The 26,148-nt window shown below is 44.0% G+C and overlaps 1 protein-coding gene across 3 annotated transcripts in view; it reads right to left on the reverse strand.

Annotated features, from left to right (window-relative positions):
* GASK1A (golgi associated kinase 1A) overlaps positions 1 to 26,148 on the reverse strand; it is a 67,774-nt gene that overhangs the window by 27,414 nt on the left and 14,212 nt on the right. The gene's annotated exons all lie outside the window — the stretch shown is intronic.

Consider the following 26,148-nt stretch of genomic DNA (forward strand, 5'->3'; position numbering starts at 1 on the left):
GTGAATGTGCAGCATCAATAGACTCCCAGTTTCTCTCAAAAGTTCCAGTTCTGTCCCCCACAATCCACCCCAGCAGCTACATTTGTCCAGGCACCCTGACCCCGGACCAAAGCTGATGGGGTGGTCCTGGACCCTGACCAGTTCTGGGCCAACAGATCCTCACCCTTGTCCTCAGCCCTGGGAACTTGGGATTGTGGTAAGGTTGACTTGCTCTGCTCATCAAATGAAAGTGGGGGTCCGTGGCCACCCAGCAAGTATGACAGCAGTTGGTCTGTTCTGTCGAAAGCCAGTCTGTAAGGAGAGAGAAGGGAGGATTTCTACAGACAAACCAGTGACAGAAACAGAAGGGAGCCTGGCCAGCTTCCTGGAGCTACAGGCCCAGTCCTGAGCCTGGCCCTTGGGAGCTGCAGTTACTGCCTGGACTCCATGGGACTCAGCAAATCCAATGTGACCCATCCTCTCTGTACTGGGGCCATGGACCATGTGCACTCCTGCTTCAGGCAACCAAAAAGGCCTCATAAGATCATCTCAGAGGTCCCTTCCCTGTGCAATTAAGAGCATCCCCAGCCTCCCTGAGTCACCATTAGGCCCTCCACTTCCCTTCAACCATGTGACCTGGAGGAATGGCCCCCAGATGCGTTTTCTTTTTTGTCTGTTTTTACTCTCTTTCTGAGCCAGTGGCAGTTTCTACAGGAACCAAACACATTCTCTTCTCAGTACCCTGAACATCAAAAGACAAGCAAAAGGAAGTGGGAAAGCCTCAGAATATCCCACGGCCCCCTCCTGCCTCCAGTTCCTCCACACTCATGCCTTCCCTGCCCCAGGTCTTCCTATCTTTTGGAAATGAGGCCAACATCTCCCCCTCACCACTCCATGGCTGGTGCATTCATGTCTTGTGGACCCTCTTCATGCCGGATACCTTGGCTGCAGGGAGCCAGTGTGTAGCATTAGGGAGAAGAGGGGACAAGGAGTCAGCAGAGGCAGTGTGTGTTGGCTGCCTGACCTCACTCTCTGGACCAGCCTCCCTCACTACAAAGGGCCAGCTTGGATGGAATGACCCTAAAGGCTCCTTCCCCACAATAGCCAGTGATTCCAATTCAGGTGGACACTGGAAGTGGACTGACCCACATGTGGGCCCTCATGGACCTTTCCCTGACCCATCCATCTCTGATAAGCATCTACAGCAAAGCAAAGCTGGACATGAGGAACCCCAACACCACCATCTCCTAAGGCAATTTGGGTCCTGAGGGATACCCTTGGAGAAGACAGATTAAAATGGAGGTGGTTTCCTGCCACTGCCTAGTCACCACCAGGAGACCCAATCACCTACCTTGGCCTTGATAGTGAGGTTCCCTTGAAGCTCTAGACTGACAGTCCCAAAGCCCACTGGGATGTGCCAACACCAGGGTGATGTGCAAGGCCAAGACCTGATGCTGTTGTCAGAGGGGCCACTAAGGTAACTGTCCCCCTCACCTGGGTGAAGGAGACTCTAGGGGAACTACCCTCTGGTTTCTGGCACCTGACATCCCAGGACCACAGTCTCCAGGAGGGATGCTCTACTATAGGGTCTGAAGGGAACAGTCCTACGGACAAATGAGTAACAGAAACAGAAGGGAGCTTGGCCAGCCTGATAGGGACCACTGAGCTCAGTAAGCAACGGGAAATGAAGTAAAAGCAGGGTTCAGATTTCCACCCACTCTAGACAGGGCTCCCAGGGCCACCAGATGGGGAGAAGGAGCCTGGAGATTTTCCTTGAAAATGTGTGGTCCTAAAAAAATCTGTGCTCCCCAAACCTGGATTTTACCAGAATCTTTTCCTTCTTACTGGAGATGCATTAGAAAAATGGTTTTCAAACTTACTAAGGGAGTTCCATCATGGTCGACCTCGAGGCAGGAGTTTAAGAGAGTGTGCTGTGCACTCATCCCCACCACCACCCCCCCCCCACACACACACACTTTACCAAAATAGCTTCTGTTTCTTACCAGGCTAAAAGGTAGCATTTTCCACTCAGATACCTAAACCAGAAGCCTGACCTTCATTCCACACCTTCTTCTGCCCCATATACTCAAGCACATTTTTTCCTTCTACACATCTCTTCAATCAGTCCATTTCTCACTGTGATGACTTGACTGAATCAAGGACACTGGCAACAGCCAACAGCCTCCTGATTGGCCTCCGTGCCAAACTCCCGCTCTTCTGTGATCCACTCTCTGCAGCTAGGTTACACCATTCTGAGCTCTTTAGAGAAAGTGCGCATACCTCAGTGCTCCAACCATCCTGAGCTTCTTCCATTTCTGGACAGAGGCATCCTGTCTTCACACCTTCACACCTGCTGTTCCTTTAATCCAGGACATTCCTCTCCTCCCTGCTATTCTTCAGGTCTCAGCTTAGACACGACCCCTGGAAGTCTTCCCTGGAGGCCCCTCCATGGGTTGGACACCCTCTCTGTGTGCTTCCATGATTCATTGCTCCTCCCAGGCACAACACTTTTCACTCTTGTTCGGTATTTTATCATTTAACAGTCATCTCTCCCAATGGATGGGTTGATTCAGGTCGACAAGACCCTGACCGACTTGTCATTGCATCTCAGGACTGGCACAGTGCCTGGGACACAGGAAGCTCTTTATGAAATGAGCTTCAGATAAGAGGGGTTATCAGGGAGATGCAAACATGGTTCCCTGGCTAACCTGATGGCCAAGGGGACTCCTCCAATCCTAAGGCACTCCGATTCATTTCAAACAGGTGTGGTTTGACACACAGACATAAACATGACTGGGATGAAAGAAGTTTTTATTAAACTCAAGGTCCCCTAGAAACAGGAGGCATGGCATGCCACACAGGGCCACAAGGTGAAGCACAGACAGGGAGAAAAACAGGCAGAGAGAGAGAGAGACGGGTGGCCCCTGGAAGAATAGGGAAAGAAAAGAAGGAAGCTGAGCAGGTTCAGGGCTGCATGACTAATTTCCTCTGGCTTTGGGCTACAGGTGTGGTTACCCTTGATCCTGGGGGAGTTGAGGGATGGGAATAGTGTCCCAGACTGCAGACGCCTGATAGAAGGAGCAGGTGAGGATATGGACCCAGGATTGGTTCGTTCACTTATGAAGTCACACTCAGAGGCAAGTCTGTATACTACTATCTCTAGGAATTACCTAACACTACAAAAACAGGACCTTCCTGAGCAGCAAGGCCTTGGAAAGCAGAGCATCAAGAATATAGAAAAGAGGAAATCAAAGTTATCATACTCATGTTACATCCCCAGCGGACAATCCTCCTGCACAACGTCAGCTGCCACCTCAAGGCCTGAATCACTCTCTGCCTTCTTGCAGGAGAAATTAATGCCTTTTGTGAAAACTTTAAGTCACTAGGAGACAAAAGTCAGCCTCCATCCTTCAGAGAGACAATTCTGAGAGGCACTCTGTATGGTATAACCCCGGGTCCTCATGGAACCAAACCTGATCAAGCAATGAATATCATCCCTAAGATGCCTTTATCTGATAACCATTTTGAAGTCAGAGTCCAAAGTTTTGTCCAGTCAGATATCTTTTTAATTTGATTTTCTTACCATTTTAAAAACACACACAAGTAAAGCATGCATATAGAAAAAAATTGCCTATGACAAATCCAAATAATACTATGAAATTGGAGCCAAGAGTGAACATCTGGGGCGTCCCGAGGGCCGCAGCTGGGCCGCTGCCGGGTCGCTGCCGCCGCTGCCGCCACCACCACCGCCGCCGCTGCCGCTTCCTGCGGAGCTCGTTAGAGCAGACTCTTCACCGCGCGAGTGAGCCGCTGACCCGCCGAACAAAATGGAACAGCTGATAAGATGAGTGACAATTTAAAATCTAAGGGATCCAACATGGCGGCAGGCGCAGAGAGATCAAGTCTCTGACCCCTTCAGCTGCGCGGGCATAGGGAGACATAAACTGTCTAAATGCTGTTTGCTCAGGATCACCAGGCAATGCTGAGCTGACGTGGATCTGGGGCGAACAGTCTGGGCCTCTCGGAACACACCGAGCCCGGATCGGCTGCATTCAAGCTCCGGTTCGCCTGCTTCTCGTGACTCAGCACTAACGATCCCGCTGAAATAACTGGTCGGCCCTCCTGAACTTACAGAGGTAAAAGCCAACCGAGCCTTCATAGGCAGTGGCCACAGGATTGAAACGGAGCATGGGAGAGACAGTCAGGACCCACCCGTTGCATTGGTCACCCGGCAAAGGGAACGGTCACTATTTGCATGGGATACCACCATGGCAGAGAACTGACGTCACGGGTGGAGGAGATAACTTCATTGAAACCAGCGGCTACAGGTGTGTAATCCCCTAGCCTTCCCTCTCCACACAGCGGGGAAACCTTAAGGGCCCTTCCCAGCTCTCCCGTGAGCACGATAGCCAGACCGAGGGAATCAGGAATGGCGCGGGACTAGCGGCGCGGAACTCCCGGCTACCGCTCCCACCAGTGCTGACAACTGAGGTCCCTTGCACCAGCTACCAGGGGAGTGGCTACCGGAGGGCAAGAAAATTCGCTGGGGGTTCTCAGCCCCAAGCTCTACAAACTTAGGGTCTGAGGGAGGCAAACAGGGAGAGTATGCCCAGATGTTCATGAAAACAGGGCTCCCGGGAGCACCATACCTGGCGTGTAGCCAGTATTGTGGTGAGCGTCACAGGTGAGCGGGGCCTGGCTTGAGGAAACACAAAAGAAGGCCCTAGACACTCAGGATTGGAGACCCGCACAGTCTGGGAGGAAGAGCTGCTGCACAGTGACTGGTTCCCACCTATTGAGAAGAGAAGCTTGGCCCAGTGGGCACAGCTCCACCTACTGGAAGAGAAGTTAATCGAGCTCTATGACTGATAAGATGAGTGACAATTTAAAATCTAAGGGATCCAACATTATTTTTTTTTCTTTCATTTTCATTTTTTTGTTGTTGTTGTTCTTTAACATTTTTTAAATGTTTTCAATTTTTAAAAATTTTTTAAAATTTTATTATTATTATTATTTTTAAAAAACTTTAATTTTCATTTTTTTATTATCATTATTTTTTTGTTTTAAATTTTATTTCTTCTTTCTTTCTTTCTTTATTTTCTATTTTTTTCTTTTGTCTTTTCATTTCTTTTCAATTTTCTTATTCCCCCTTCCTTGAATTCTACCTGCCTACTCTCATTCTCTTTAGTGACTTCTTCCCTTCCCTTCTAATATCTTTCCTCCCAAGCATCAAATAAATTTATAAGAGTAAACAGTAACTCAGCAGTCAAACAGAACAAGAAGTAATATGAGCAGCATCAAAAAGCAAGGAAGAAAAGGAGTACAAACAATGAAGGACAGCCTAAATACTCAGGAGGACCTGGAGTCATCAGAAAAATGGCCATATAAAGAACTCAAGGAACACCTTAGATAGATGGAAAGGAACCTTAAAGATCACATTGAAAATGAATTACATAAACAGATAAAAGAAGAAGTTAAGCATCTTTATCAGGAGATAGAGATTATTTAAAAAAATCAAACAATAATTCTAGAAATGAAGGAAACGATAAACCAAATCAAAAACTCAATTGAGAGTATCACTAACAGAGTGGAGCAAGTAGAAGCCAGAACGTCAGATAGTAAAGACAAAATATATCATCTTGAAAAGAGTCTAGCCAACTCAGAAAGGCTGGTAAAAAATCACGAGAAAAACATCCAAGAGATATGGGATAACATAAAAAAAAAAAACTTACGAGTCATCGGGATAGAGGAAGGTACAGAGATTCAAACCAAGGGAATGAGTAACCTGCTGAATGAAATAATTACAGAAAACTTTCCAGAAATAAAAAAGGAAACGGATATACAAATTGTAGATGATACAGGACACCGAGCACACAAAATCACAGTAGACCAACGCCAAGACACATTGTTATGAAGATATCCAATATACAGAACAAAGAGAAAATATTAAAAGCTACAAGAGAAAGGAGGCAGATTACATTCAGGGGTAAACCAATAAGGTTAACAACGGATTTTTCATCACAGACACTGAAAGCAAGAAGGTCATGGAACAATGTATTTCAAACACTGAAAGACAATGGATGCCAACCAAGAATTCTGTATCCAGCAAAATTAAGCTTCAGGTATGACAATGAAATAAAAATCTTTCATGATAAACAAAAGCTAAAAGAATTTGCAGCCAGAAAACCAGCATTACAAAGCATTTTGAGCAAAACACTACACGAGGAAGAAATGAAAAACAATAACCAAAACCATCAGTGGGAAGTGCCTCGGTAATGACAGAGGGCGAGGGGAAAGATAATCATGGAGAAACAAACTAAATTAAAAAAAAAAGATAAATAATCAAACATGGCTGGCAGTACAAACCATATATCAATAGTAACTCTAAACGTTAATGGCTTAAACTCTCCAATAAAGCGACATAGGCTGGTAACATGGATTAAAAAAACAAATCCAACAATATGTTGCCTCCAGGAGACACATCTGATTGGAAAAGACATACACAGGCTGAAGGTGAAAGGTTGGGAAAAAATATACCACGCACATGGTCCTCGTAAGCAAGCAGGGGTGGCCACCCTCATATCGAATAAAATCGACTTCAAGACTAAGTTAATCAAAAGGGATAAGGAAGGACATTATATACTGTTAAAAGGAACCATTCACCAACAAGACATAACAATTATCAATATTTATGCACCAAATAATGGTGCTGCGACGTTCATAAAACAAACTCTCCTCAAGTCTAAGAATCAAATAGACCACAACACAATAATTATGGGTGACTTCAACACACCTCTCTCACCATTGGACAGATCCTCCAAACAAAAGTTGAATAAAGAAACTATAGAACTCAATATCACAATCAATAACCTAGACTTAACTGATATATATAGAATATATCAACCATTATCAAGTGGATATACTTTTTTCTCAGCAGCACATGGATCCTTCTCAAAAATAGACCATATATTATGCCACAGGGCAACCCTCAGTAAATATAAAGGGGTGGAGATAATACCATGCATTTTATCTGATCATAATGGAATGAAACTGGAAATCAATGATAAAAGAAGGAAGGAAAAATCCTACATCACATGGAAAATGAACAATATGTTACTGAATGATCAATGGGTTACAGAAGACATAAAGGAGGAAATCAAAAAATTCTTAGAGATAAATGAAAATACAGACACAACATATCGGAATCTATGGGACACAATGAAAGCAGTTCTAAGAGGGAAATTCATCGCCTGGAGGTCATTCCTCAAAAAAAGGAAAAACCAACAAATAAATGAGCTCACACTTCATCTCAAAGCCCTAGAAAAGGAAAAGCAAAACAACAGCAAATGTAGCAGAAGGCAAGAAATAATTAAAATCAGAGCAGAAATCAACGAAATTGAAACAAAAGAAACTATTGAAAAAATTAACAAAACTAAAAGTTGGTTCTTCAAAAAAATAAATAAGATTGACAGACCCTTAGCCATGCTAACGAAGAGAAGAAGAGAGAGAACTCAAATTACTAACATACGGAATGAAAAAGGCAATATCACAACAGATGCTACAGAAATACAGAAGACAATTAGAAATTATTTTGAAAACCTATATTCCAATAAAATAGAAGATACTGAAGACATCGATAAATTTCTTAGGTCATATGATTTGCCCAGACTGAGTCAGGAGGATACACACAATTTAAACAGACCAATTTCAATGGATGAAATAGAAGAAGCAATCAAAAGACTACCAACCAAGAAAAGCCCAGGACCGGAGGGTATACAGTGGAGTTTTACAAAACCTTTAAAGAAGAATTAATACCAATACTTTTCAAGTTATTTCAGGAAATAGAAAAAGAGGGAGCTCTGCCAAATTCATTCTATGAGGCCAACATCACCCTGATTCTGAAACCAGACAAAGACACCTCAAAGAAAGAAAACTACAGACCAATATCTCTGATTAACCTAGATGCAAAAATCCTCAATAAAATTCTGGCGAATCAGATACAAAAACATATCAAAAAAATTGTGCACCATGATCAAGTAGGATTCATCCCTGGGATGCAAGGCTGGTTCAATATACGGAAATCAATAAATGTTATTCACCACATCAATAGACTTAAAGATAAGAACCATATGATCATCTCGATAGACGCAGAAAAAGCATTCGACAAAGTACAGCATCCCTTTATGTTCAAAACATTAGAAAAACTAGGGATAACAGGAACTTACCTTGACATTGTAAAAGCTATCTATGCTAAGCCTCAGGCTAGCATCATTCTGAATGGAGAAAAGTTGAAGGCATTCCCTCTAAAGTCTGGAACAAGACAGGGATGCCCTCTCTCACCACTTCTATTCAATATAGTTCTCGAAACACTGGCCAGAGCAAGTAGACAGACGAAAGAAATTAAAGGCATAAAAATAGGAAAAGAAGAATTTAAATTATCACTATTTGTGGATGACATGATTCTATACCTAGAAGACCCAAAAGGGTCTACAAAAAAAACTACTAGAACTAATAAATGAATTTAGCAAAGTGGCAGGATATAAAATCAACACACATTAATCAAAGGCATTTCTGTATATCAGCGACAAAACTTCTGAAATGGAAATGAGGAAAAACACTCCATTCACAATATCCTCGAAAAAAAAAAAATACTTGGGAATCAACCTAACAAAAGAGGTGAAAGACTTATACAATGAAAACTACAGAACCCTAAAGAGAGAGATAGAAGAAGATCTTAGAAGATGGAAAAATATACCCTGTTCATGGATAGGCAGAACTAACATCATCAAAATGGCTATATTACCAAAAGTTCTCTATAGGTTTAATGCAATGCCAATCAAAATCCCAACGGCATTTCTTGTAGAAATAAAGAAAGCAATCATGAAAATCATATGGAAAAATAAAAGACCCAGAATAGCAAAAGCAATTCTAAGCAGGAAGTGTGAATCAGGCGGTATAGCGATACCAGACTTCAAACTATATTACAGAGCAATAGTAACAAAAACAGCATGGTACTGGTACCAAAACAGGCAGGTGGACCAATGGTACAGAAAAGAGGACACAGAGACTAATCCACAAAGCTACAACTATCTTATATTTGATAAAGGAGCTAAAAGCATGCAATGGAGGAAGGATAGCATCTTCAACAAATGGTGTTGGGAAAACTGGAAATCCATATGCAACAAAATGAAACTGAATCCCCTCCTCTCGCCATGCACAAAAGTTAACTCAAAGTGGATCAAGGAGCTAGATATCAAATCAGAGACTCTGCATCTGATAGAAGAAAAAGTTGGCTCCGATCTACATATTGTGGCGTCGGGCTCCAAATTCCTTAATAGGACACCCATAGCACAAGAGTTAATAACAAGAATCAACAAATGGGACTTTCTTAAACTGAAAAGTTTTTTCTCAGCAAGAGAAACAATAAGAGAGGTAAATAGGGAGCCTACATCATGGGAACAAATTTTTACTCCTCACACTTCAGCTAGAGCCCTAATATCCAGAGTATACAAAGAACTCAAAAAATTAGACAATAAGATAACAAATAACCCAATCAACAAATGGGCCAAGGACCTGAACAGACACTTCTCAGAGGAGGATATACAATCAATCAACAAGTACATGAAAAAATGCTCACCATCTCTAGCAGTCAGAGAAATGCAAATCAAAACCACCCTAAGATACCATCTCACTCCAGTAAGATTGGCAGCCATTCTGAAGTCAAACAACAACAAGTGCTGGCAAGGATGTGGGGAAAAGGGTACTCTTGTACATTGCTGGTGGGACTGCAAACTGGTGCGGCCAATTTGGAAAGAAGTATGGAGATTCCTGGGAAAGCTGGGAATGGAACCACCATTTGACCCAGCTATTGCCCTTCTCGGACTATTCCCTGAAGACCTTAAAAGAGCGTACTACAGGGATACTGCCACATCGATGTTCATAGCAGCACAATTCACAATTGCTAGACTGTGGAGCCAACCCGGATGCCCTTCAATAGATGAATGGATAAAAAAAATGTGGCATTTATACACCATGGAGTATTACGCAGCACTAAAAAATGACAAAATCATGGAATTTGCAGGGAAATGGATGGCACTAGAGCAGATTATGCTTAGTGAAGCTAGCCAATCCCTAAAAAACAAATACCAAATATCTTCTTTGATATAATGAGAGAAACTAAGAACAGAGCAGGGAGGAAGAGCAGGAAGAAAAGATTAACATTAAACAGAGACATGAGGTGGGAGGGAAAGGGAGAGAAAAGGGAAATTGCATGGAAATGGAGGGAGACCCTCAGTGTTATACAAAATTACATATAAGAGGTTGTAAGGGGAATGGGATAATAAACAAGGAGGGAAATGAATTACAGTAGATGGGGTAGAGAGAGAAGACGGGAGGGGAGGGGAGGGGGGATAGTTGAGAATAGGAAAGGTAGCAGAATACAACAGTTACTAATATGGCATTATGTAAAAATGTGGATGTGTAACCGATGTGATTCTGCAATCTGTATTTGGGGTAAAAATGGGAGTTCATAACCCACTTGAATCTAATGTATGAAATTTGATATGTCAAGAGCTTTGTAATGTTTTGAACAACCAATAAAAAAAAAGAAAGAAAAAAAATAAAGAAAGCAAAATGGAAAAAAAAAAAAAAAACGAGTGAATATCTGCTTCCCCTACCCAGAAGGAGCCACAGTTAGCCATTTGAGGATACATGTCTCCAGGCCTTTCTTTTCCCTGCATTACAATATAGGCCTCCATCACAGTGTATCAGTTTACTGTAGCTGCTGTAACAAATTATACAGATCTGACCACTTAAGACAACAGAAGTGTATATCCTCACAGTTCTGGAAGCCAAGTTTCACATCAGTTTCATAGTCAAAACCAAGGTGTTGGCAATTCCCTTTTTTTTTTTTTTTTCATAACAAACAATGCTGCACTGAATATCTAGTACACATCTCTCTAGGGAAAATCCTGATTATTTCCATAGAGTAGACACTAAGAAAGGAACTTGTTGGGTCCTGTTCCATTGTATAGCAGTTATTATCTCCTTTAATCTGCACAACCACCTATGGAAATTGGAATTATTTAATTCCTATTTTGCAGCTGAGAAAGCAGAAAAGTCCAGAGAGCTAATGTTTGCCTAGGGTCACAGAGTTGGCAGGAATACCAATATTCTAAATCAATACTGCAGGGGAAAATGACCATGGAATGCTTGTTTGGGTTCCTTCTTCTTCTTTAAAAAAAAATGTGTTTTCAAGTTGAAGTCATAATCTGTATTCTCAAACTACTAGATACCACTGGGAGAAATAAATCATCTTCTGAAGATGTTCCAAGGAGACAGGCTGTTTTGATCCTGCTCTCGGCCTTACTTGGCTTCGGACAACCTGGGGAAAGTTGGCAGTTGCAGGGAGAGAGGTTCAGAACCGCTATGAGCAGATGTCCCTGGTAGGGCCACCCAAGTAAAGCTTTGAGAAATGAAAGGCAGCTTTGATCAAACTGAAAAAAAAAATCCTCTGTAGAGAAATATTCAGCTGAATAATAAAAAATGCATTAGAAAAAAAAAGAGCAGGGATTGATGCCGAATATGCTGGAATGTTTGTTGATAGGACCCCGGCTGCACACTGGCTGGGTGAGGCTTCCTGCTCCCCCCAATTCTCACCATCCAAACACTCCCATTGTCCTCTGCCCTGCAGTGAAATGGTGTGTCTTCTCCTATAGCTGCTCTATTTCTTCTTCCCTCTCAATTCCCTACCATCTACCCCTTTGGCAGGACTCCCCATTAATTCCTCAGAGAAGATGCCCACTGGCCCCAGGGCCACATCCACCCACAGCTGTGGAGGAGGAGTGAGAAAAGGAATCAGCCAGAAGAACCAACAGCACAGGCTTAGGGAAGACTCCACAGAGTTCTGTGCCTGCCCTTCTAAGTTGCATACCATGTGCAAATCACACACTGCCTCTGCTGCATGGCCTGAGTTATAGAATAGGGAAATGAGACCATTTCTCCCACCCAGGAAGACATATATAACTATGCAAATGAGTCAAAATGTGTAAAGGGCCCACCAAGGGGTTTGGTCCATTTGCATGAGTGGTGGGATCAAAGTTGTTCTCTCCCCATTTTTTAGACATTATCTTTCTGGGGTCTGCAAAATACCTACTCCTCTTCCCAGGTATTGGCACATTGTAATGTCAGGGTAAAAATGGAGATATTTTGGAGCCCAACCCAAGAAAGAGGGAGAAAAGAAGCTCTTTGGTCCTAAACCTTCAGAGTAAGCCAGTAGGAGGCCACCTGGCAATAAGGAGGGTCTCAATGTTCTGCAAAGGCTCTGTCCAGAGACAACCAGGATGTGATGGGGAGGAAGCGCTTGGCTTAGAAGCATATGGGAAAATGCAGTTAATAGAGTGGGAGCCAGGAGGGAAGTGCGTGGAGGGACTAACAGGAAAAGATACATTCAGACAGGTGTGGGGTTGGAGCTCCCCAGGGATGATTCAAAGGGAGGCCAGGAGATTGGTAATCAAAAGACCCCAACCTACTGGGAAGCTGAGGCTGTACTGAGGAGAGACAGGAGCCCCCAGCACACCCCACCATAACCTCCACAGGATGGAAGACAGCTCTCAACAGGAAGTGAAGGACAATGTCACTGGTGGTGGTATCTGTTCACAATTCTTCCTCTCCTCCTTGTGGTGGTTTTGCTGCAGATGGAGAATCCTTACCTGCCTACTCTCTCTGACGTTGGCCATGTGACTTAACATTGTCATTAGAACATGAGTGGATCCAACAAGTGGACTTTAAACTTGCTTGCATGGTTTGCTTACTTCCTTGCAAATCTGTCCTGTGGGAAGAGTGAACTCCAGGAGAAGCCTTTGGAGCAGACCTGACCCCAACCTCTGCCTGGGGTCAATCCAGCCACACCTCTGTGGCTCAGTTTACCCAGAGCCCTGGAGCCAAGATACAGGTATATGTTGTTCTGAGCCATTGAGATGACGGGTCTCTTGCTAGGCAGCATTATCTCAGCAAAACCCAACTCTATAGACTCCTGGCTTCAAAAGTCTCTCTTGGGCTCAATGTGTACACTTGGTCAGGTAACATCAAGGCAGTTTAGTAATGAAGCACAACACCCTCCCTGGACTAAGAAGAGTGTGGTGCTGTCACTACAGATAGGGTTTAGGCTGTGATAAGGCTGATGGTCTCACCTGACCACAGACACAGAAGGGTGTGGAAGGACTAACAGGAAAATTGCTTTTTACCATGAAATGGTAAGATGACCTGGAAGGACTTGCCGGTTAAATGGGAACCAAGGAGTGCTCTCAAGAAGGATTTAAAAAAAAAAAAAAATTCTAACACAAGCTAGTGACCCTTGAATAGACAGTTTGAGAAACAGGAATGCCGAGCTTCATGATGGTTTCTACTATGACGCCAACAGAAGACTTCTCTCATTTCTATAGGGTCACAGGGAAAAGGAAGCTCTTCTACTGCTGGAAAACCCAGTTGGATTTGGCTCACATTTTGGCACCAGCTCTCCATTGCTGACACTGCCTCTACCCCCCGACAGCCCCGGAGCTTAACAAACATGGTTCCAGCCAGTTGGCAGCACAGGGACCACCTGGCAGAGACAGAGGCAAAGTCATCTCTTCTCAGCTATTAGAGACCAGAAAAAGATGGCAGAAACCTGGTCCTCAACCAAACTGTCATGGAGAGTGGGATCACAGGATGGCAGGATGACCATGAAATGCTTGTTTGGGTTCCTCCTTCTTCTTTAAAAAAAAAAAAAAAGAAGAATATGTTTTCAAGTTGAAGTCATAATCTGTGGAGGGAAGAGACCACACACTCCTGTCCCCACCCCATAGACAGCACTACAGAGCACTCACCAAGCATTTCTTAGGAGCTTTCTGAGTGAGAGAAGGGATGTGGGAAGCCTAGTGATGTGTGTGTGTGTGTGTGTGTGTGTGTATGTGTGTGTGTGTGTTTAGTAGAAGCCGAGTTTTACTCTGACTCTGGGGTCATCACTAAGGGGTTGGCAGCCTTTTGCATCGTCCCCAGCTTTTGCCCTCTTCTAAACAGCACCTCCCCACCAACGAACTGATCACTGATTTATCACTATTCAGACTCTGGCTGAAACTGGCAGAGACTTGAGAATTTGGAGTTTCTGTGCCATTTTTTTTTTCTTTTTTTAAAGTTTAGCTGAATAACTGTCACAGCAAAACTATGCCTGGGGCGAGAGAGAATGCCTGAGCAGATTTTCAGAGCCTGGATTAAAACCACATGTCAGAGTCCCCCGGAGCAAGTCTGCAGGCCCTGGTGGGGCTCTGCTGCCCTTAGCTTCCCAGAGCTAGGCCCCAGGCAGAGAAAGCTGGACTGACATAAGCCCTCAGGGGCAAAAGGGGATGGGCCCAGCCCTTAGAGCCACTGAGCACCCCAAAGCCCTCTCCTGATCAAATCTTCTGGGTGCTGGAGGACTGGAGTCACTCCTTCCACTGCAGGCAGAATCCCAGGCTGCCTGTCTCCAAAGCCACCTCCCAGCCAGGCTCCCTTGCTTAGTTCCATTAGAGGGCTGTGATTTTCCTTCCACATCAGCAACTTCAAGGCAAGAAAGGACTTTTGCCCCTGTAATTTCTGACCCAGTCAACTTAGAGGAAAAAAGAAACAAAACCAAAGGAATGATAACTAACATTTATTCAGTATTCACTGTGCCTGAAATTGTTTGGGGAAGAAGCCTCATTTAATCCTCAGGCTGGATTTATGGGGCAGGTACTAGTACAAATATCCCCATTTTATAGGTGAGGAAAGCCAGGCTCACAGCTAGCGAGGGCGGTATTAGGGGGTGAACCCAAGCACCTTGGCCTGAGCCCCTGGCTTGATTGCTGTGCTGCGGGTGGCAGCCCCTGCTCCAGCCCTAACTCCAAAAGACTACACTTGGTGGTAGGAATGGCCCCTCTCTCAAAGGAGTCCTCTCTGTTTGGGAGTGATCTGTTCATCTGTAAAGTGAGACTTGAATGAGACCAAAGGTGGGTGGTCACCTTTCTGCATCAGGACAAATTCATTGAGGGAAATTAAAAATGTTTGTGGGCTTCATGTTTTCCATTCAAAACGAAAATAAATTTGTGTCTCTTGCCTTACGTTACTCCTATAAACAGAAGGATATCAATGAGAAATGCCACCATTTGACCCACTCAAATCTGGGCATATTTGAGAGGCAGCCTCAGAATCAACTTCTTAATAACTTGTTATCCCCTAATTGGAACTGAGGCTTGATCTCACAACCAGGCAGATTCCAGGCCTCCTGCTTGTTCCAGAACCAGGTGGTGGCCCAGTTCCTTCCAGCCCAAGCATTCTCGACTAGAGGCCAGGAAATTGAAAACAGCTGACTTATGGGGTAAATATAGCAACCCTTAAAAACAGTAACCACTCTGGGTGCCCACCATGCACAAGGCTCTCTCAAAACCCTACCACCATGCACTAATGGAGTGACTATATTGCAAACATTCCAATTTAAAGAAGTCAAGTACCTTTCTCAAGGTCACACAACTAGCAAGTGGCTGGCAGGACTTAAATGTTCCACAAACTTCATATACTTGTTACTTCACATCAGAATGATGAGGGTAAACTCCAGCCCCTTCCAATGACTTCGGGTGTCCCTGACATGCAGTGGGGTCAAAGGAGCCAGTCCAGCCTCATCGATGATGGCAGCCCACACAGTAGATTCTTCAGGACAGAAAAAAGTTCCTACTGAAAACAAACATCTTTTTTGATCTCCTCCTTATCCTTTTTCTTAATCTTCCCAAGTAAATGCCCTTGGCATATTTGGGGAAAAAAAAAGTATTTTGAACAGGCAAAGTGACAATAGATGTCTCAACTTAGGGGATTCTCAATTTAGGGGATTTATTGGAGATTGGATGGGGTGAAGGTCCATTTGAAATACCTCTGAGGCTCAGATCTGGGTCTCATATTCCCCAAGCAAATATAGTGGGACGAGTCCATGCTCTCCACCAGATTCTGCTGCTAGTGTCCACAAATGACATCAGGGACACAGTATCCCTGTGATGGAATGGAAACTCCCCTGGTGAGCTAATAACAATAGCTAGTGTTGGGATGGAAATGAAAACCCAAATAAGTTTAGAAAGTGACTATTCCCCGTAAAGAGGGAAAAAAAAAAGAAACAAGAAGACAAGCCACAGAAAATACTACTTTTAAAAACAATAAAGAAAGGAATGTCAAATTTAGAGACGGCAGAAATCTGCAATCCAAACGAATTTCCATGCCCTCACGAAATGAAAAGGCAATTCAAGAAATTGTTTCATGTAGACCTTTTGCCAAAATAAAAATTATATTTCAAGAACAGCAATAAAAATTGAAATTTAACTCTCTCAGCCTACTTTATTGCATTTTTATACATTCGTGCTATAATGGTATTTAATATAATAGTATTTCTCAAATTTGGGAATTGGAGAAAGACGCAAGAAGCAGCCATTGAAAACATTAGGACTCCACTCCACTCACTAGCAGGAAGGAGGCGCTTGCAGGGTAACCTGAAGGGGGTTCACCTTTTCACTCTCCCTCCTTCACCAGAGTGGCTTCTGTTTTTGGTAGCTGAGCTGTTATCTACAACTGCCTGAACCCAACACATGTCTGGGTGGTGCCACAGAATAGAGGACACTGGGAAAACCATGTGACAACAGGCACTTCCCCCTTGGGGTACAAGTGTGAGAATCCTAGGTATCCAGAGATACGATGCAGGTAGTTGCTTCCAAAGGGACAATTTTGCTACATCAAAATTTTATCCTTATATTCTGATCACCCCCAGGCCAAGCACTAGACCAGGAAATAGGGACACCAGGGTCAAGAAGGTGTGGCCCCTTCCCTCAAGCAACTCACTGTCTCATAGTAAAAATGTGAATGATAATCATTCCCCCCCACACCCCGGCTCCAGTGTGGCCTAACCTCAAATTCTTCCACAAAACTGGCCTTGTCTACATTCAAGCCATGTATCTGTTCAAGCTTGGGGCAGAGCTGGCAAAGAATGGAAGACCGGGGAGCAGAGCTGGGTGCCACCTCCTAGGAACTCCACTGACTGATAATAACGTTTGTTTGGCATTTTCACTATTATAAGTAGAAAGATATTGTTTCCGTATGTCTCACATTGACTCTGGATGATAAGAAGGAATTCTCATCATGCCCATTTTACAGATGAGGAACTCAAGACTCAGAAAGACCCAGTAATTTGCTTAAGGTGACATGGCAACTAAGTGGAAGAGTTGGGATTTCCATTGAAGTCTTCAGCCTCCAGAGACCAAGCCCTTCCCAGCAGACCGAGCTAGAGGGATACTGACTGAGACAATGGACAAACACAGTTGTTCTTCAGAATTAGAGGAAGATTGGTTCTAAGACACCTGAGGATACCAAATTTCACAGATGTTCAAGTCTTTTATATAAACTGATGTAGTATTTGCATTTAACCTAGGCACCTCTTTTAAATAGTCTTTACTTTAAATGATCTCTAAATGACTTACACTACCCAATACAATGTAAGTGCTATGGAAATTGTTGTCATACTATATTGTTTAGGGGATAATGGCAAGAAGGAAATTCTGCACAGATTCAGTTCAGACACATTTTTTTTTCTGAATATTTTCAACCCAGATATTGGTTAAATCCATGCTGTGTGACCTGCAGACAATGAGGGCTGGCTGCAATTACAAACACTTTAAAGGCAGTATCTGGAAGGATTTGGAGAAGGATATGTAGAAGCTGGTATATCTAGAGCCGATCTCAGCTCTGCCACTGACAACCAGTAATTTAACATCAGCTTCCCCATTTAAAAACATGGCTATAATGACAGTTCCTACCTCAAAGTGCTGTAGTGAGAATTCAATAAGTTTTAATATACTACTCTGTGCCTCATTCTTTCCATCTATGAATGGGCTGAAAACAGTGTCCCTGCATTCTGAGAATTGATAACCCACGGTTGAAAAAGAAAGGGAAGAAAGATTGACAACAGTCTTAGGAACTGATGTCAAGATACCTCCTCGGGAGCACCACTTGCTTGGCTGACTAAAAGAGCAGCTTCTGAACCCCCTTTCTTTGTAGTCCAGTGAGGAAGACTTCTGCAACCAGCTGCTCTGTGGACTCTTGCAGAGCCCTGAGGAGGGTTAAAGAACTCCTGGGAGGATGGCCACCATAGGAGAGCCATGGCACCCCTGGAAGACTGGCCTTCAGGAAGATTCAGACTAAATAAACTGTGCTTGGAACCTGATATGAAAAAAAAAAAAATAAATCCTTACCTTTTCCTTCAGATAAGTGGTCTTAGACTCAGTGGGATCAAGGGACCCTGCGGTGAGAAGGTTCCTGGGTATTTCCTGACAACTATGTGGCACAGAGCTCATTCCAGACAGATGGCTTCAGGCTGAAGTTGATTAGGGAGGAAGTGTAAGCAGTCATGTCTGGGTACACATGTCACCATCTTGGAGACATGAAAGTAACCCCCTCAGGAGACTCTAGGACATTGCCTGTTGCTAGCATTGCCAAGCTCAATTCCTCTATTGCTGGCAGAGGTATTAGAAGACCTAGAAATAATTGGATCTGTCTCTTTATGATTATATGAGATTTTCCAATGAGGAAAGAGTTATCACTCACTTTGGCAACTGAGGAAACTGAGGCACAGACAGTTTCAGTCACTTTCTCATGGCCTTATATCTAAATCTAAAAGCTGGACTCAGGCTCCAATCTGGCTTCTTCCATCTGCATACTAACTGGATTTTTGTCCCTACTATTATAAAAGACTCAAAGAACATAAGTTGTTTCCTCTCTCCCTCCCTTCTCCCCACGAGTAAGCAAACCTGGAGAGCTGAAACATAGTTCTTCCTGTCCCAGAAGGAAAAAAAAAACGGTGGTGGGGAGGGCTTTGCCTTCAAAAGTCAAACAAGTTCTGGAGGCAAATTGAGCTGGGTCATCTAACTGATCCTGGGTCACGTGGAGGAGGACAGGCTCAGAGGCAGATACCGGACTCAGAAAAGCAATGCTGTTGTTATGATCTAAATATGAGCCCCTCCCCCAAAAGTTCATGTGTGAGACAATGCAAGAGGTGAAATGATTAGGTTATGATAGCTTTAACGTAATCAGTGGATTAATCCACTGATGGATTAACTAGGTGGTAATTGTAGGAAGGTAAGAACGTGGCTGGAGGAAGTAGGTCACTGGGGATGTGCCTTTGGGGTTTATACTTTGTCTCTGGTGAGTGAAGCTCTCTCTTTTCTTCCTGGTTTCCATGTCCTGAGCTGCTTTCCTGTAGCAGGCCCTCCTGCCATGATGTTGTTTATCATCTTGGGCCCAGAGTTATGGAATTGGCCAACCATGGTCTGAACCTCCAAAACTGTGAGCCAAAATAAAGTTTTCCTCTTATAAAATGTTCTTGTCAGGTCTTTTGGTCACAGTGACATAACGCTAAAACAAAAATTCTGTTGTTCAGCCAAAACTGGTGATTTAAGCACATGCTATTCCTTGTCTTGCCCCTGAAGTCTTGTGAAATGGCAGCAAAGCATTCTTTTTTTTTTTCCCGCCTATGATGCTGGGAATTGATCATGTACTCTACCACTGAGCTATAACCTAGCCCAAGCATTTTTATTCTAAGTGACAAACCCTGAAGGACAATGAGAAAAGAGAGAAGGCAAACAAGCAAAATTTAGGAAGGTGGAAAGAGGTGAATGAGTTGCGACAACCTTAGCAGATCCACAAAAGTGAATCCTAAACTGGAAGACAGAAGGTCAAGACACCACGACTTACACCACAGAAGCCACCAACTGGTGAAGAACTGGTATCACAAGGTGCCTCTGATGAGGGTAGTGAAGATGAATCAAAACAAACAGAGGATTGGTTGGAAGTCTACCTAATAAGCTAGACACCCTGATCTCTTGTTCTGTACTGGCAAGTTGGACAATACCCATCAAAAACTGGGGGTTTGTTCTATGAGATAGAAAGCCAGAATACTGGGGCAATGAGGCTCAGCTATGACCCAGTATTCTCTAACTCCGACCCATTCAACAGAAATATAATGTAAACCATATCTGAAATTAAAATTTTTCTAGTAGCCACATTTTAAAATTACAAAAAAAAACCATAGGAAATTGATCTAAATATATAATTTTTTCTAACTCAACATATCCAAAACATTATCATTTCAACATGTTACCAACATAAAACCTCTTAATTACATATTTCACAATGTTTATAATAAGTCTTTGAAGTGTGTGTTAGTCAGCTTTTCATTGCTGTGACCAAAACACTTGACAAGAACAACTCAGAAGAGAAAAATTCTACTTTGGCTCATGGTTTCAGAGGATTCAGTGCAAGGTCAGTTGACCCCATGGCTCTGGGTCTGAGATGAGGCAGAACATCATGGTGGAAGGGTGTGGCAGAGGAAAGCTGTTCAATTCATGGCAGCCAGGGAAGTGAAGAGAAATAGAAAGGGAGGGAGAGAGCAAGGGACCAGTAGAAGAGAAGCCTTTCCATGGCATTCCTCCAACTACATCCCACCTCTCAGTAGTCCATCCAGCTATCAATGGATTAATTCATCTGGGAATTAATTCACTGATTTTTATCAGAGCCCTCATGATCTAACCATTGCCTAAAAGCCCCATCTCTACATCTTGCTGCATTGGGGACAATGCTTTCAAAACATGAGCTTTGGAGGGACATTCCAGATTCATACCATAATAAAGTCCAGTGTGAATCTCACACATACAGCACATCACAATTCAGACTAGCATACGGCTGGTGGCTACCATGTTGAACAGCACAGCTCCACACCAAGGCAGAGATCCTTGGAGCCCACAGGGTGTGGAGAAATGCTGTATTAAAGGATAAACTGTACCAGTGCGAATATAAACACAAATACAAAGGCAAGCATGTACTCAGGACACATTAACATTTGGGAAAGTCAGATTCTAAATATATCAAATTAGGCAAAAATTAAGTGTAGATCCAAATTACTCTTGGAAAATAACCCTTAAAAAAGAGATTGGTAAACCCATCCATTTTCCCCTGAGTCTTAGAACAGATACTGAATCTTCTGTGGCAACAAAATGAAATTAGATTTGGAAAATTCTTATGGTAGACTCAGTCTCCAACATTGTAGTCTTGTAAAATAAGCAACGTCATCTAATGAGGGATTCTGGGAAGAAGAACATAGTTCCGTTCATAATTGACCAGATTTCCAATCAACAAGTTTTCCATGTTATATAGTTTATAGTAATAAAAACCATCTAAAAGGGAAGGGAGGGTAGGTGTAGAATGTGGTAGGGGGTCAGGAACATGCCTCATGTGCCCAGGAAGCCATGGGGAGGCAGAACCCCAAGTGGGAGAGAGGGAGGGTGAGGAGACGCAGCAGGCTAGATACCTGGTGTCTGCAGGATAAGAAGAAAGGGCGAACCAAAGACCCAAATGACAGGAAGCCTCCCCAGCCCTCAGAAATTCCTTCTCCAAAGCAAGCTTTACCCATTTCTCATTGGCTACAGAAACAGAAAAAGTACCATTATCCCCAGAGGCCTCCAATGCCAGCACTGTAATTATGCCCTCAGAAGTCCACCTGTTCTGACCCTCACCTTTTTCTTCTTCACTACCCCCTAGTTTCTCACTGAGCTCCTAGAGAAATTAAGTGCTCTAGAAGTTACCAACTCTCCTTGAATTTCAGGTTTTTTTAATTTTGTTTTGGTTTGGTTTTTTGTTTTTGTTTTTGTTTTTTTTTTTTTTTTTTTGGTACTGTGGATTGATTCCAGGGGCACGTAACCACTGAGTCACATCCCCAGCCTTTTTTATGTTTTATGAATGATCCCCTTCCTGGACGATGTATGGCCAAATTCTCCCAAGAAAAGCAGGAGGTGGAAGCCTGTTGCTCCTTCCTCACATCATGAAATAGAACCTGTTACAATGCCTGACCCAGCGCAGGCTAACTAGCCCACACTACGAGGTCTCTGGTCAGAGTGCTGACAAGGTGAAGATCTGGTCCTGGATATCCCTAGCACTGGAGCCTCTTGTAATGATGTATCTGGTGGACAGGGCCAGGGCAAAGGTGGAAAAGGACAAAAAGACCCCAGGAAAGAGCACTCTTCCTAGGCACATGGGGGCACAACTCCGTCTTCCTTCCTATGACAGGTACATAGGCCCCTCCACCAGATCATGATGGTGCTGTGAGGGCCCCCAAAACCATAAAATTCTCCCCGTCCTCAAAAAAAAAGTACAATTTAGTTGAGGGGGAAAGGTCCAGGAAAAAGACTTACAAAGATAAAACAGGTGCGAGAAATTCATTGTCACTATCCTTCATGCCCCATCCTACCCCTCGCAAAAAAAAAAAAAAAACAAAAAAAACCCCTAAAACTAAATCAATCATAATTGCAGCCACTGGTTGAATGATTACACAGTTAATTCCATGGACCACCATGCCAAAACAATTCATCTAAGAAGGATAGCATTTTCAAAATATTAATGGACTTGTTGCCTTCCAGGAACCTTATCCATCCACCTGGGAGTGTTACAGAGGAATGTGACAAAGATATGTGAGAGTTCCACCAAGTGAACATTTACCTTCTGGCATGTGACATGGAATTATGTGGAAATGCATGGCTTTGAGCACATGGCTGCTGTCTTGAGGGAAGATTCTCCAGATTCTTTCATCTCTCTCTCTTCAGCATCAAGGGCTAAGCCTAGAGAATCTCATTTATTTTGCCCAGGGCCACCAGTTTGAGACTCTGGCTTATACAATCTTTAAGTTTCTTCCACTTGTAAGACTTTGGGGCTCCCTGTCTTTCCACAGAAGAACTTGGCTGAAGAGTGAAAATCTAGCCCTGGAAGTGAAAGAACACCATAGTTGTTTCTTCAATGTCTCATAACTGATAATTTTCTTTATTTTTTGGTAGATGCAGGTAGGAAAGCAATGAAGGAGTCACATTGGTTTAACCTGCCCCCTAGGAGCACATGACACCAGCCTAATCTCAATGGCAGGCCAGCTGTTGAAGGGGTGAGTAATTCATGGTCCTCAAAGCAGAGGCTGGGTGACCCCCACGATTAACTGAACAGTGCTTCCAAAAGATATCCAGGCCCTTATCCCTGGGTCCTATGTTACTCTATCTGAAAAAAAGAGATTTTGCAGCTATGATAAGATTAAGGATATTGAGATGGAGAGACCATACTGGACTACCTGGTGGCTCCAAGTGAAAAATGCAAGTGTCCTTAGAAGAGGGAAAAGGATGACAGACGAGGAGAAGCGATCTAGTGATGGAAGCAAGATCAGAACAGTGGTCTCTGAAGGGGGCACAAGTCGCGCATATAGGCAGCTACCAGAAGCTGGAAAAGGCAAGGAAAAGAATTACCCCCTAGTGCCACCAGGAGGAGTCAGACCTCTCACACCTTCAGCCCAGTGACTCTGATTTTGGACTTCCAGCCAGAACCATCAGAAAACAAATTTACATTGTTTTGAGCCACTAAATGTGTGTTCATTTGTTACAGCAGCAATAGGATACTAACACAACCTCCTACCCTGGCTGCTGTGGACTAACCACCTGGCTTCTTTAAGATATCTGTCCACTGCAGGAGTTCCTAAGCCACAGGGTTCCATAAGGTCCATAACTGGCACACCCCACTTTGGGAACCTGAGTTTTGCATTAGTGTGGGCAGTTGGGAAGCAGCCACTGGAACACCGATAGACACCCCCTCCCTCTAAACCTGCCCAGAAGGAAGAGTGGGGAGGAGAGCAGGGTTGGTGCTGACAGCTGGGCCCAGGTCTGGCATCTGAGCACCTTCACTCTGGGGTACTCACTCATCTGTGGAGAGGAAGCACCATGTGCACCAGCTGGGTCCAAAAGAGGGACTGTATGTTGGCAGGGAGGCATGGTGACTTGATAATGCAAACGCACGCATTTGCCTTCTAAACTTGCTTCATTCTGGGACCTGAGCCAAGTTCCAGAAGGGAGACATTAAAATGAGAGAAGAGTTCAAACAGGTTGTCACATTGTGGGTTAGGATTTATTAGTGGTGTCTGGGTCATTACCTGAATTTTTTTTTTTTTAAGTGTAGGAAAAGGAAGAAAGAAAAAGAGGAGAAAATGTCATGGAGCATTATTTCATGAAATTTTAATTTCATTTATCTATGCACATGCACGAGCATGTGTGTGTGTGAGTTTGTTCAGGCACACACTAGGTCACAATGTAAACTGCATTCTATGCACGTTAGTAGAAAAAAAATGCCAAAGCTAATGGGTGAAATGACACAGTTGTGACAGTCAAGAAACAGGTTTTGCCCAGCCTGTGTATTCTAAGAAAGCTGTCACTGAATGGAAAGTCCCCACTCCCAAGTCTGAGCATAGAGACCACCTCAGCACCAGCTATGATGACAGGGGTAATATCAGGTGAACTCACCCCCGTAAACCCCAGGTTAGCACCAAGGTCACAGGTAAGAGGGTAGGCAGTGGGGAGGAAGACCCACCAGGAAGAGGGCCACCCACACAAGACTGTGCCCATCATTCCAGAAGACAGAAGGAAGAGACTGTCCCTCACATTGTTTCTAGGGAGGACACCCAGGATGGGTGCTGTAACTCTTCATTTATTTCTAAAATGATGGAAATAATTGCACCCACCTCCTACGGTTGATGCAAATGATTAATGAGCATGTTAGTCAGCTTTTTGTCACTGTGACCAAAATCCCTACAAGAATATCTTAGAGGAGGAAAGGTTGGTTTGGGGCTTACGTTTTCACAGGTGCAGTGCATGGTCAGCTGCTTCCATTGCTCTGGGCCGAGGTGACACAGAACATCATGGGATAAGGGCATGGGAGGAAAACTGGTCAGCTCATGCAGCCAGGAAGCAGAGAGAGAAAGAGATAAAGACAGAGAAAGAGAGAGAGAGAGAGAGAGAAACTAGAGACAACATATAGTCCAAGGTTATGCCCCCCAGTGACCTACTTCTTCACACCACAGCCTAGCTGCATATATAGTTTCCAACCAGACAGTCCTTTCAAATTATTAATCCATCAAATTGATTAATCCACTGATTAGGGTACAGCTCTCATAATCTAACCATTCACTCCTGAACATTGACTAACACATGAGCTTTGGGTGGAGGGATACTTCATATCCAAATGATAATAAGTTAATGTGTAAAACCTCTTATGTAAGAGTCACAGGACCATAGTAACCATTCAAAATATGATAGCTACCATTATTAACATCATGCCACTGAGATTGAACCAGGACAAAGAGCAAACTAGGCGCATGCGCGCGCGCACACACACACACACACACGCGCGCGCGCGCGCGCGCGCGCGCGCGCGCGCCTCAGGACTGAGCTTTGCTGGAGACGGGTCTCCTTTGCTGGTCTTGACCCCTCCCTCCTCCACCCCTTCTCCTGCACCCTCCCCTGTTCTTCAGAAGTAGTTAGCAGCAGTATGCTTGCTGGGAAGTAAATACCCCCAGGAGCAGCCCTCCACCCCTGACAGACAGGAATTGGTAGGCTCCTGGTGGAGCATGACCCCGACCTGGGGCATATTCTACATGGTCTCCCAGATGTCTCCACAGGACCCTGCCCCAGCTGTCCATAGCAACCACCTGCTCACCTACGTGCCCTGTACCTGCTACCTGTCCTGTCTCACTTCCTCCCTCCTGCTGTCTCCCACAGTCCTACTCACACTGAAATTCTGGTCTCCAGGTCTCCTCCTGAGGAAGCCCTTAGAAGAGGACAAACTTTATGGCAATGATTGCTAATTGAATTATAACTGTCAAACACTTAAAATTTCTTCGCTCCTAGTAGATGTTCAATAAATGTCAACAAAGAGCAGAAAGAAGAGGATTCCTCCCCTGGGCAGCTGTCGTGTGAGGCATAGGGGGGAAGAGTGTGTCCACTGAGGTCACAGCAGCCCTTGGTAAGAGGCCCTTGGGAGGTACAATTTTGGAAAAGAATGCATTGTTTTGCAGTCTGAAGATTCTCACCAATTCTGTGGATCCCACATCTATTCTTCTTTCTCTCCACCCCACCTGCTCCCACCCCACCCCCACCATAGAAACTTGTGCACATAATGACTCTCACTTGCAAATTCAAGCCAAAGGAGAGCCCCACAGAGTAGGGAGCAGAGGCCAGAGGTGGGCCCAGCAAGACTGGCTGAGGGCCTTCTCACTCCCAGATCTGGCAACTTGAT

The sequence above is a fragment of the Spermophilus citellus genome (assembly GCF_964194105.1).
Source record: "Spermophilus citellus genome assembly, chromosome: 3".
Lineage (NCBI taxonomy): Eukaryota > Metazoa > Chordata > Mammalia > Rodentia > Sciuridae > Spermophilus > Spermophilus citellus.